Source organism: Ochotona curzoniae, unplaced genomic scaffold (assembly GCF_017591425.1).
Source record: "Ochotona curzoniae isolate NIBS_2020 unplaced genomic scaffold, NIBS_Ocur_1.0 contig_883, whole genome shotgun sequence".
In the NCBI taxonomy this organism is placed as follows: domain Eukaryota; kingdom Metazoa; phylum Chordata; class Mammalia; order Lagomorpha; family Ochotonidae; genus Ochotona; species Ochotona curzoniae.
The window spans coordinates 73,083,143-73,095,559 of record NW_024466599.1 but is presented as its reverse complement, the minus strand read 5'-3'; positions in this window follow the sequence as shown (position 1 = coordinate 73,095,559).

The window sequence follows — 12,417 nt, the reverse complement described above, 5'->3', positions numbered from 1 at the left end:
TGTGTTGTTAAATCATGGGATGAGTAAGTAACTACTGGATTGTTTTTAAATGTATCATTAGAATAGAAACTTTATGGCATTTCTCCTTTGCTGAAGGTAATTTGTGTTCAGTAGGGTGAGAACATAGCTGGAAAATATAAGCACATTAGTGTTTTTGTGGAAAAAATGCATTTTGGTTTGGCTCCAATTATAGCACTAAGTACCTGCTTAAGATATTTTGGTAACCATTTTGGTAATTATGTATGTGCATCCCCCCCTCCATTCTGAGTTTCCTTTTTCTTTCTTTCTAAGTCTCCAAGACAAGGAGTTAATCATTACTTTTTTAAAGTTATGGCTATTATCAAACCTTTAAAAATAACAATCAGCATTTAAAAGTGCTGACATGGATACGGAGAAAGGAATTCTGGTACAACATGGGTGAGAATGCGAATTCCTAAAGTCATTCTGGAAAACAGTACAGAGATCCCTGAAATGCTAACAGCAGATCTGCTGTTTCACCAGCTGCCCAAACTCTGGGAACATGCCTGAAATAAATGCAGTTAGGACAGGAAAGAGGTCTCTACACTGCCATGTTTACAAAAGCCAAAGTGTGCAGTCAGCCTTAGTTAAGTAAAGAAAATGGGATGCATACACATAATGCGATATTAAGCATACAAGAAATGAAATTTGGCAATTTGAATTAAAATGATCATATTGGAGATCAGTGAGTGTGGCATAAGTCAGACACGTGAAGCTAAATTTCTAAATTCCATCTCACTTGTGAAACCTAATATATGTGTAGTCATGAAAAGTATGCTTTTCATATTACTTGATGTATACGCATTTAGAAATGTGGGGTTCAATGAGTTATAGAACTTACATAGTAATACACATTTATTTCCTCATTTTATGGTTTTCATTATGATCCTACAATATGTGCTTTTAACATATCCACTATTGTTCTGATAACAAGCATGTGTGTTTGTATGTATATATGTATATTTTATATAATTTTATATGATATTTATAATTTCATATAACATTCATACATATACTTTTATATAATGCAAATAATGTATAAGTGAATAAAATGATATACACTTTAAATAACTTTATAATATTTATTATAATTATACATATTTTGTATGACTATATTATATGTATAAATATATAAGAATGTATTAATATTTATATACAAATATATGTTCATGTGTATATATTTTTACTATGTTTTAGGTATATATTTACAAATAAATCAATTATGGTAAAATGTATACATTGTTTTAAAATATCAGTATTGCATATCTGAAAATTGAAAATAACTACCTAAAATAGACAAGCAATGAATAAAATGAATTTTCTGTAATTGGAGCATTAAACCTTGTAAAACTTTGTTTCCATAATCAACAACTCACATACCAAGTGTCCTAGACTGTTCAGGACCATCTGATGTTGCTGGGGAGAGGGAACGGCTTCTCCATATCCTTGCAAGTTCTTTGACCTTGTTGTTTTTTGAAACTTTTGTTGACTCATTGAGAGAAAGATGTAGCCAGACAGATTCCCATCTGTTGGCCAACTCCACAGTTGCCAAAAAAGGGACAAAGGTAGGCTACAGCCCCAAATAAGAGCCATTGACAAAATCAGGGTATCTGACATGGATAACAAGAAGGCGGTCTGACTTCTGCCATCACTGTTGCTTTTCAGAATATTCTTGTTAGGAAACTGAAGCCAGGAGTCAGAGCAGGTGGCATAAAATGAAACATGGGTCAATTTTTGTGTTGTTTATTTATTTGAAAGGTAGAGAACGAATTTTCATTTGTTGATCCAGTCCCCGAAATAGTCATAATGGTTGGAAATGTTGCCCCAACCAGAAGCCTGGATCCCAGATCTCCACCCATGGCTGTCAGGGTTCCTAGAACTTGAGTCAGTGCAGGTCCCCTTTTCAGGCATGTTATTTGTGAGTTACGTCAAGCAAGGAACATCCAGGACTGAAACTTGGCTTCAATATGTAATGCCGGTGTTGCAGGTGGAAGCTTCACCAGCTGCACAGCAGTGCCTCAAGCTGTGGACACTTTAATTACTGGGCCAAATGCCTGCCTCATTCTGTGCTTTTTGGTTGGGTCAAAATATGAGTTGACGTAAGCAGATTAACGGAAGAAAAGCATTTGGACTTTGTGTGCATGCGTGGGAGTTCCGCAACCTGTGAGAGTAGAGGAAGGGTCGGAAGGTTGTGTCCTGAGGTGCAGAAAGGATGAAGAGCTTGGGACTTCCATGGATGATGGGGACATAAATACATGGGAAAATGTGGGAACTTTATCTGTATGATGAATATACGTCATCTATTAGGCAGGTGAAGTCCATCAGATGACAAAGGCTATCCAGGAGTACCTCTCTGAGGAACAGGCAACAGTCTGAACATGGTGATATTGGTCAGTATTGGGAAAGGAAGCAACTTATTTGATACTCCATCTGATTTTGAAGAGGATGAAGATACGAGAGATCTACTGACCCTTTTTTATACTATCTGTAAAAATATTTAAGCATATCTCCCATGCCCCAGTATGAAATTTTTCTATAAAACTATGTTATTGGGCCTGGAGTGGTAGCCTAGTGTCTTAAGTCCCAGCCTTGCACGTGCTGGGATCCCATATAGGCACCAGTTTGTATCCCAGTGGCCCCACTTCCCATCCAGCATGTTGTGACTTGGGAAGGCAGTAGAGCATGGCCCACAGCCTTGGAGCCTGCACCTGTGTGGGACACCCGGAAGAAGTTCCAGGCTCCTGGTTTCAGATCAATACAGCTCCAGCTGTTGCAGCTGTTTGGGCAGTGAATCAACAGATGGAAGTTATTCCTCTCTGTCTCTGCTTCTCTCTGTATATCTGCCTTTCCAATCAAAATAAATAAATCTTAAAAAATTATTTTATCTATTTTATTTTTTAACATCTTATTTGTTTAATAGGTAAACAGGTGGAAAGAGATAAGAGTGAGACAAACACACAGAGGGAGAGAGAGACAGACAGGCACCCCATTCACTGATTCATTTCTCAAAATTCCATAGTGGTTGGAATGTCACAGCTGGAAGCTGGGGACTTAATTCAGCTCTCCCATATACATGGCAGGGACCAAATCATTCTATCATTTGAGTCATCACTTCTTGATACCCCAAGGGTCTTCACCTCCAAGAAGCTAATCTTAGGGATGAAACTGGAGTATTGAATCTCACTAATCAGGCTGCGTAAGATAACCTAATGGTTAACTCCTTCCTTTGCAACCACCAGGATCCCATAAAGTCACTGGTTCATGTCCTGGCTGCTCCACTTCCCATGCAGGTCCCTGCGTCTGGCCTGGGAAAACACTCGAGGATGACCCAAGCCCTTGACACCCCGCACCCATGGGGGAGACCCAAACGAAGCTCCTGGATCCTGGCTTCGGATTACTCAGCTCTGGCCACTGCAGCCATTTGGGGTGTGAGTCAATGAATGAAAGAGCTTTTTCTCTGTCAAATCTGCCTGTGCAACAAAACTAAATAAATTTTTTAAAAATGAATAAATAAATCTCAGGAATCTGACTAGGGATGTGCGAACTTGAGAGCTTGTTTGGGGTTCCAGCAAGGGAGTGTAGCTACTCATATACCCTTGACCGAAGACCCGTCCTCCTCTAGTGGGCATGGTCATCCTCTTTGACTGAGCTCGCGGCTTCGAGAGGGATGCACAAGGAGCAGTGAGGGAAGAAGTGGACACCTGCCTGTTCAGCCAAATCATCGGCCCGGTGATCAATGGGGTGACAGATGTCGCACCCAGATGGCCCTCAAATCCATGGATGTGCACATCTTAATTGGAGTCTCAATTAAACACCTGCACTGAAAATACTTGAACAACTATAAGGAAAAAGCATTTGCATTTATACTTTATTAATGAGTATATGTCTAATTATTTTGTCTTATTTATATTTTTTAGGTTTTTCTGTTCCTTAAGGCTTACTATCCCTCAAATTTACTACCCCCTCATAAAATAAGTTTCTAGAAAATGATTCTCAAATTTATTTCTTTTTTCGTCTTAGAGGATCCTTGAATAGAACTCCTCAAACAAATTCTAGAATGCATATTTTGTGAAACATGAGATATCAGTCTAGGTTTATCTTACTGAAAATTTATTCACTATAAATATGGTTATAAAAGTATCAAATTATTTCTAGATTCTGAAGTTGGTGTGGTGGTGTAACAGGTTAATCCTTTGCCTGTGGTTCTGGCATTCTAAATGGGTGCCAGTTTTTACTCTGGCTCCTCCCTCCTAATGATCTGGAAAGCATAGGAGGAAAGCTCGAGTCCTTGGGCACTGAACCAAAATAGGGTACCCGAAAAGAATCTCCAGGCTCCTTGCTTCACATGGGCTCTGCTCTAGTCATGTTCTGAGCCAGCACTGTTCATAGTACTTTCTTTTCCATAGTCACAATTGATGGTTTCCAAAGGAATTATCTATTCAAGAAAATATTGAAGGAGATGAATCTACGCGCTGTGCTGTGGAAATAGACACCATTCTATGCTCTCCTGTGTTACCAGCACAACAGCCACAAATGAAGACTTAATGAACTTAAAGCTGCAAGAATTATAAGGTAGACCTAAACTACAAGTTTATTCATTTGTTGGTAAGTGAATATTAAATTATCAGCTCAATGGGTTGATTCAATTGTGATTACGCATGTTTGTTTTGAATGGTAGGATATGTTATCACAGGAAATGTGCTCAACAGGATGTAACATCAGCAACAGAATGATGTACATCCGGAAGTCAGTAACTGTAGAAAAAAGGCAGAAAATAACTGCAAGAATCCTGGGATTACACTGTCTGTAAGGTCATGCTTTACTGTGGACAAATGGATAATGCCAATCTACCAAATAATGTGCTTAATTAGAATAAACTATTTTCCATAATAAGACTAAGAAAAATAGGTAGTATCAATTCTGGAAAAATAAAGATTCACTAAGTTATCAGTTATTCAATTATTTAATGAAACAGTTGAAATGAGTATAACTATCACTAAATCTTTTTGCCGATATTCAGAAATATTTGCCTGTATGTTGTGCCAGATTCTTGCAAACTTCAGGACTCACATGGATAACTCCAGATTCAAACATTACACATGGGGAACAATGACTGGTTTCTTCATTTATTGCCAATTCTGATGAAACATCCATTTTTAGAGAATGTATCTCCTGAGTCTATCTTCTAGTAAATGTCATTTAGAATGGGAAAGGATAAATGTCAAGTGGCCTTTAATTTCACAGATATCCAAAAGAGACTAACATTTTATTAACTAAACAAGTATTAAAAATAAGTACTATTTGCTTCTATAAGATTGGAAGTGAAATAAATAGCTCTTTAAAAAATTGGAATTTAACCATTTATGTTATGTTCAAAACTAAGAATTTGCTACAGACCCAACAAAGTTTACTTTCAGTTGACAGTTGACAGAGCCCAGCACAATATCCTAGCAGCTTAACGCCTCGCCTTGCATGCACCAAGATTCTATATAGGCACCGGGTCTAATCCCAGCAGCCCCGGTTTCCAACCAGTTCCCTGCTTGTGGCCTGGGAAAGCAGTCGAGGATGGCCCAAAGCCTTGGAATCTTGCATCTGCATGGGAGACCCAGAAGAAACTCCTGCTCTTGACTCCAGATTGACTCAACCCCAGCCGTTGTTTTGGGAATTAATTTGGGAATGAATCATTGGATGGTAGATCTTCCTCTCTGTCTCTCCTCATCTCTGTATATCTGACTTCCAATAAAAATAAAATAACAAAACAAAACAACAACAACAAAAACTAAGAGACATAAAAAGCAGACTCGCAATTGTGTTATGGTGCGATGGGTTAGATTCCTTCTTTGGACACTTGTATCCTGTACTTAATGGCTGAGGTCAAGGCCTGCCCCCGCCTCTGATCCAGCTTCGTGGTAATGCAGATCTTGAAGGACAGTGGATGATGGTTAAATCAATTACATGGGAAAGACCTGGATGGATTTCTAAGTGTGACCTGGTCCAGCGTGGACTATTTCAGGTATCCAGGAAATAAACCATGGGTGGTATCTCTGTCTCTTTTTCTCTCTTCTTGCCTTCCAAAATTAAAAAGCAAGAGACTTCGGAAAAGAACAGTACAAAAGCAATGGTGAAAAATGCATCTAATCAATCATAGATTTTCATTCAATATGAACACTTTGTTATTGACAAATACATTGTTTTTCTTGGGGAGAGAACACAATTTTTATAGAACAACTACAATTCATTCACGTTTGGGCTCAGTGTTGACTTAAAACGTGTCACTCATCCATTGCTTTCTTGTTGCATTGTTCTTTTAAGACATTGACCATATGATGCTTTTCAAATGGTCAACATCTACAATGTTGAGATCTGCCAAATAGCAAATCAACCTTTATAATTAAAGTTGACAAGCTGACAAGAAAAATGAGTGTATACTTGCATATATATATGAATTTTTGTGTCACATTGCCGTCTGTGCATTTCTTTGCTTTTCGCTGATTGCCGAAGGCTTCGCTCCCCACACCAAGAATAGTTCTATATGGAGATCTTCCGACAGTTGCCCTTCGCCCTAGTGAGTCTGCTGATTAATTTTGGATACTCTTCTTAATTAACACCCCCAAAGGAGGACTAGATTATCTAGCCTATGGTCCATGAAAAATAAGTGAATGTGAAGAATAATGACCCAGGGAGACAGACATGCTCTCTCCAAATGATGTTTGAAAGACACTGAGCTTCTCTCAAGTCAGGATGGGTCAGGCGATGCCTAGGGAGGATGCAGGCCTTTACTTGGGGGCAAAACTGGAAATTTGTATTAATCTAATTTAATTTACCTTTTGACAAGGAGGGAGGTGACAGATTCCTCATGACAGATGAGACATGGCACCCCATGCAGTCATGGTTGCCATTGGCCTTCATTAATAACTGGTACCATTTTGACCGCCAGGCAGAGTTGGCAAATGAGAGAAAAGAATAAAGCAGTTCAGCAGTTGAATGAAGGCAGAAACTAGTTCATTGTACTCCAACCTGTGAATGCTACTGATGAACCAAGGAATTCTAACTTCATGGCAGTTAGAATGCCATGTCTAACTGAGTCTAAAGGTGAGAGTCATTTACGAGTGGAAGCCATACCTCATCAACTCTGATAATACTAGTTTCACAAGCACAATCTGAGTTCACCTCTTTACATAAACTTTGCTCAAGGAAACTTTGCAGATTTATAGCTTATTCAACTGTTGCATCAGTCGAAGACATTAAAACTCACAAGCCTGTCGTTTCAATGCTATATCAAGAGCAGGCAAAGAAATTTTATATATATATATATATGATGATATAATTATATATATTTATATATATGTATATAAAATATATTACATATTCATATATATATGAATATTATATTATATTCATAATATAACATATGAATATGTTATATTATATATATAATATATATAAATCTGTGGCTTTTCTAGTGCAAATGTTATTAATTAAAATTCACTCGGTACCTAGTAAAAACCACCCAGTGCCCAGTTCTCTTCCAGGCCCTCTGACTTTACATGGTGCAGTCAGGGAGCCTCTTTGAGCCTGATTAATCTAATTGCTGCTGTTGTACCAGTTCTATGCCACACAGAGCATTTACACATTTTAAAAAGCATACGTCATCCTGTATGTTCCTCTTCAAGTGGAAAAGATATATTCATGTCGATAGTCCATGTTCAATTTTTTCTGTTACCAACTCAAGGCTGAAATAATTGCTTTGTCGTCAACTGCATGTTTAAAATTTCCAACCTGCAAAAGGTCTGTTGAGGAACTAATATTATCACTTTGCTGTAATACATGTGGCATCAATTTATCGTATTTCTCAATATCCTCAGAATCAAAAAGGAACTTTAACAACCACGTTACACTTTCAAGGCAACAACTTAAAAAAAAAACACAAAACTAATTGCACATTAAGTTATTCAACAGTTGGAAATATCAATGCCATCTTTGAAATATTCACTCAGTAAGATGGCTATGGAAGAACATTAGCTTGCAAACTACTGCACACTTCTCCTTCCCTCGAATCACTCTGTCCTTGACATCTGATTTTCCACATCTTAATTCTGGGCTTAACTTTGTGACTTACTTTGGAAAACAGACCATGAAGCATGAAGAAAAATGAATCTAAAAAAAACACTTTGAGATTCACAGAAAGAGAAAGCTAGGGACTTCAAAGTTTGGGTGAGAGCAGGAAAGAATCAAGCAAAATACAAATGGTCCAAGCTTGGAGTCATTCTGTTATATTTATGAAGGATCTATGCTATGACTATTATTACCATTGTAAAGACCCTAAACTTAATTACCAATAAATAACTATTAATAAATTATATTATGAACATGAATTTCAAATTATCTTCCAAGTTTTCACCTATGGAATATGTAGATATACTTTCTTATTACCATGTGTAACTTTTAAAATATTTTACGTGACATTGTCATACATACAAGATAAATTATATAAAGATACCTGTCACATTGCTGAAATCACTGATTATGCTAAAATTTGCATTATTATTACCTAATTGAAGGATTAAATGTTTTCTTAGTGATAAGTTAATCAAGCCATCCTTGAAATAATCAAAATGTTACACCTTTAATATTTGATTTTGAAGAATAATAAATGTAGTGATGATTATTAAGAACTTGTCAACAATAAGAGAGTCAAACAAAAAAGAAGAAATGGTTAGAAAAGTCATCCAACATTAATGACTAAATAAAAAGCAAAAATAACAAATCTTAGAGGAGATCTGATTTCTAGAGATGTCACTTCATGTTATTTGTAATGTCTAGTGTCAACAAAAGTAATAAATTTAAAGCAGTTACATATCAATGTTTGTACATATGAAACTGTTAAACAATGGAAATCCTCCATGATGAAGCCCTGGTGTTGGACTTTGCTGCAAATATTAACATCAATTATTTAAAATATGTTTAGATGACGGAAAAAGAGTAAATAAGTAAATAAAGCAGATTATGAAAACAATATCTCATCATATAAAGAATTTCAATAAAGGAATAGGATTTATAGAAAAATAACAAAAAGGATGTTTTGGAATTGAAAAATGAGAGATTTAATGAAAAATTTAAAGAAGCCAGCATGGTGGTCCTTCAGGTGAAACGGCAGACGTCTGTGCCTGCGTCCCATGTGAGCCCAAACTCAAAATCCAGCTGTTTCTGAGCCAGCCCCACTAAGGTGCCTGCCAAAACAGTGGGAGAGGGCCCAAGTGCTTGGGACCTTGTATCTATAGGAGAGACCTGGGAGAATATCCAGGTTTCTGGCTATGGGGAGACTAAAACAGCAGGTAAAGAAAAGAACTTCTCTCTTTCTCTCTCTCCCTCTCTCTCTCTCTCTTTTTCTCTCTTTCTGTAATTGTGCCTTTCAAACATATAAAAATAAAACCCTAGGGCCCAGCACGATAGCATAGTGGTTAAAGTCCTCGCCTTGCACGCACCAGGATCCCAGGTAGATGCAGGTTCTAATCCCTGTATTCCTGCTTTCCATCCAGCTCCCTGCTTGTGACTTGGGAAAGCAGTCGAGCACAGCCCAAAGCCTTGGGACCCTGTACCCATGTGGGAGACCCAGAAGAAGCTCCTGGCTCCTGGCTTCGGATCAGCTCAGCTCCAGCAGTTGTGGTCACTTGGGGAGTAAATCATCAGACAGAAGATCTTCCTCTCTGTCTCGCCTCCTCTCTGTATATCAGCCTTTCCAATAAAAATAAATAAATCTTTAAAAAAAAAAAACCCTAAAAATAATTAAGAAGAAAAGTTTAACCATAGATTTGAAAAAAAAAACAGTGAATGTAAAACAGCTCAAGTGAAATTGGCCAATTTTAATGACTAATGAGAGATTCGAAATAGCACAAGGAGCTTCAGAGAGTCGGTTCACACAGTCAAGTGTTATCGTCACATATAAAGATTCTTCGGTAAAATCATCATTGAATTTCTAATCATAAAAACTAAGACCAGAAAGCAGAAGAATCGCATATTGAAACCCTGGAAGAAAAAAAAATGAATTATCAAACCTGTCCTTCAAAAATGAGGAATAAGTTAAGATAGTCTCAGATAAGCAAAACCAAAAAAAAAAAAAAAAAACCTTGTGAGATATCAAATGTTCGTACACAAAATAATAAGTATTTTAAAGTCAGAAATAGAGATTCAGGCAGTGAATAACGGCTATATGAAGAAATGAAAAACACAAGTATACAGGTGGGTGTGTGTCTCATATTGATTTTTTTCTTCTTATCTAACTTACAAGACAACTGTATTAAACCATGGAAACACATCAACACCTCTTGCTAGGCACATCGTCTATAAACATACAATTTGTGGGTCCAGCATTGTGGCTCAGTGAGTTAAGTTGTCACCTGTAACACCTGCATCCCATATGACCACAAGTTCAAGTCCCAGGTGCTCCACTTTCGATTCAGTTCCCAGGGAAAGACATTAGGGATGGTCCGAGAACTTGGGCCCCTGCCACGCGTGTGGAAGACATGAATGGAATTCTCGATTCTGGCTTTAGCCTGACACACCCTAAGCTGCCACCACTTTTTAGGGAATTGACTTACACGTGCAAGGTTTCTCCACCCAACCCCATAATTCTTCCAAATATGTAAGCAAATCTTTTTTTAAAAAAACATAGTTTGCATGAGTGCAAGTACAAGGAAAGGGGAAAAGCTGAACTACGTCAGACAGAAATTTTATAAAGCTTTAATAGTTTAAATTTAATTTAAATTTAAGTTCAATTAAAATTGTGTAATTGCAATCCTTGGGATACCTATGAAAAAAATGGCAAAAGCAATATGGTGAAATACTTGAAAAAGAATTTAAAATGGTATTCCAGAAAATAATCTGTGTAGCACAAATCAAGTAAATGCAAGAGAAAAGTAAGGAAGGTGTAAAAATAAAAAAAAAAATATGAAGATGGCTGACAGAAAACTGGTAATAAATGGGACAATAAAGTGCATTTAAATGGATTAAGCATTCTAATTAAAAATGAGATTGCCAGAATGAACTAATACAAAAATATACCTATACACTCTCTATAAAGATCAGATTAATCGGGCCCGGCGCGGTGGCGCTAGTGGTTAAAGGTCCTCGCCTTGCACGCCCGGGATCCCATATGGGCGCCGGTTCTAATCCCGGCAGCCCCGCTTCCCTTCCAGCTCCCTGCCTGTGGCCTGGGAAAGCAGTCGAGGACGGCCCAAGGCTTTGGGAACCTGCACCCGTGTGGGAGACCAGGAAGAGGCTCCTGGCTTCGGATCGGCATAGCATCAGCCGTTGCACTCACTTGGGGAGTGAATCATCGGATGGAAGATCTTCCTCTCTGTCTCTCCTCTCTGTATATCCGCCTTTCCAATGAAAAAAAAATAATAAAAATAAATCTTTAAAAAAAGATCAGATTAATCAATTTAGATTAATCCAAAAACAAATCACAAAGCTGAAAGAAACAGGAAAAGACAAAAATACAAATAATGATCAGAAGGTAATTTAATTGTTATTAGACAAAACTGACAATGAAAAATACATACACTGTCAGACAAAATACACCATGAAAAAACTATTGCTAGATACAAAATTGCATTTTATAATGACAGAAGATTCAATAAATTAGGAAGTGACAACAATCACAAAAAATACATATTCTTAGTCATAAAAAGACCCTAACTATATGAACTGAAAGCTAGCAGAACTGAAAGCGAAAATAAAGATTTCAACAGTATCGGTCAATCTGCACATGCAGCCTTCAGCATCAGAAAAACAGCTAGAAGAGCAATTAGTTTGTGGAAAGTTCAGACAACACTCTAAAATAATTAGTTGTAACAGTAGAGAGAATTTTTGCCAGGTTGAATAGGAGAAAAGGCAATCCTGGAGAATAAGTAAAATGTTTCTTTTCCAACAGAAATCCGAATGAACGCAACAGAAAGCTACGGACACTGCGACAATGAACTAGGCAGTTTGACAGAATGCATACGTTGTTAGGAAAATAAAACCAATGGCACCAAATGAATAAAAATTAAATAGCTGATGGATTTATAAACTTAAACATGTCAAAATACTAATAAAAATGCTTGCTATTTAATATTTTATTGAAGTTTCTGCAGGAGAGATAAAGGATAAATAACAAAAGTCACCCATATCAGAAAGAAGCGACAAAACCAATTTTCTTTATAGATATTTTGCCTTTGCATATGAGAAATATTAAAAATAGATACCCAAACTACTAAAGCTCATAATGAAATTAACAACTGCTTCAAATTAAATATCATATATCCCAAATCAATGTACTTGTGTACATAAGAAACAAATACTTTAAGAATCATAATAAAAACAGATAACAACAGCAAAAGAACACTACACTTAGGGAAA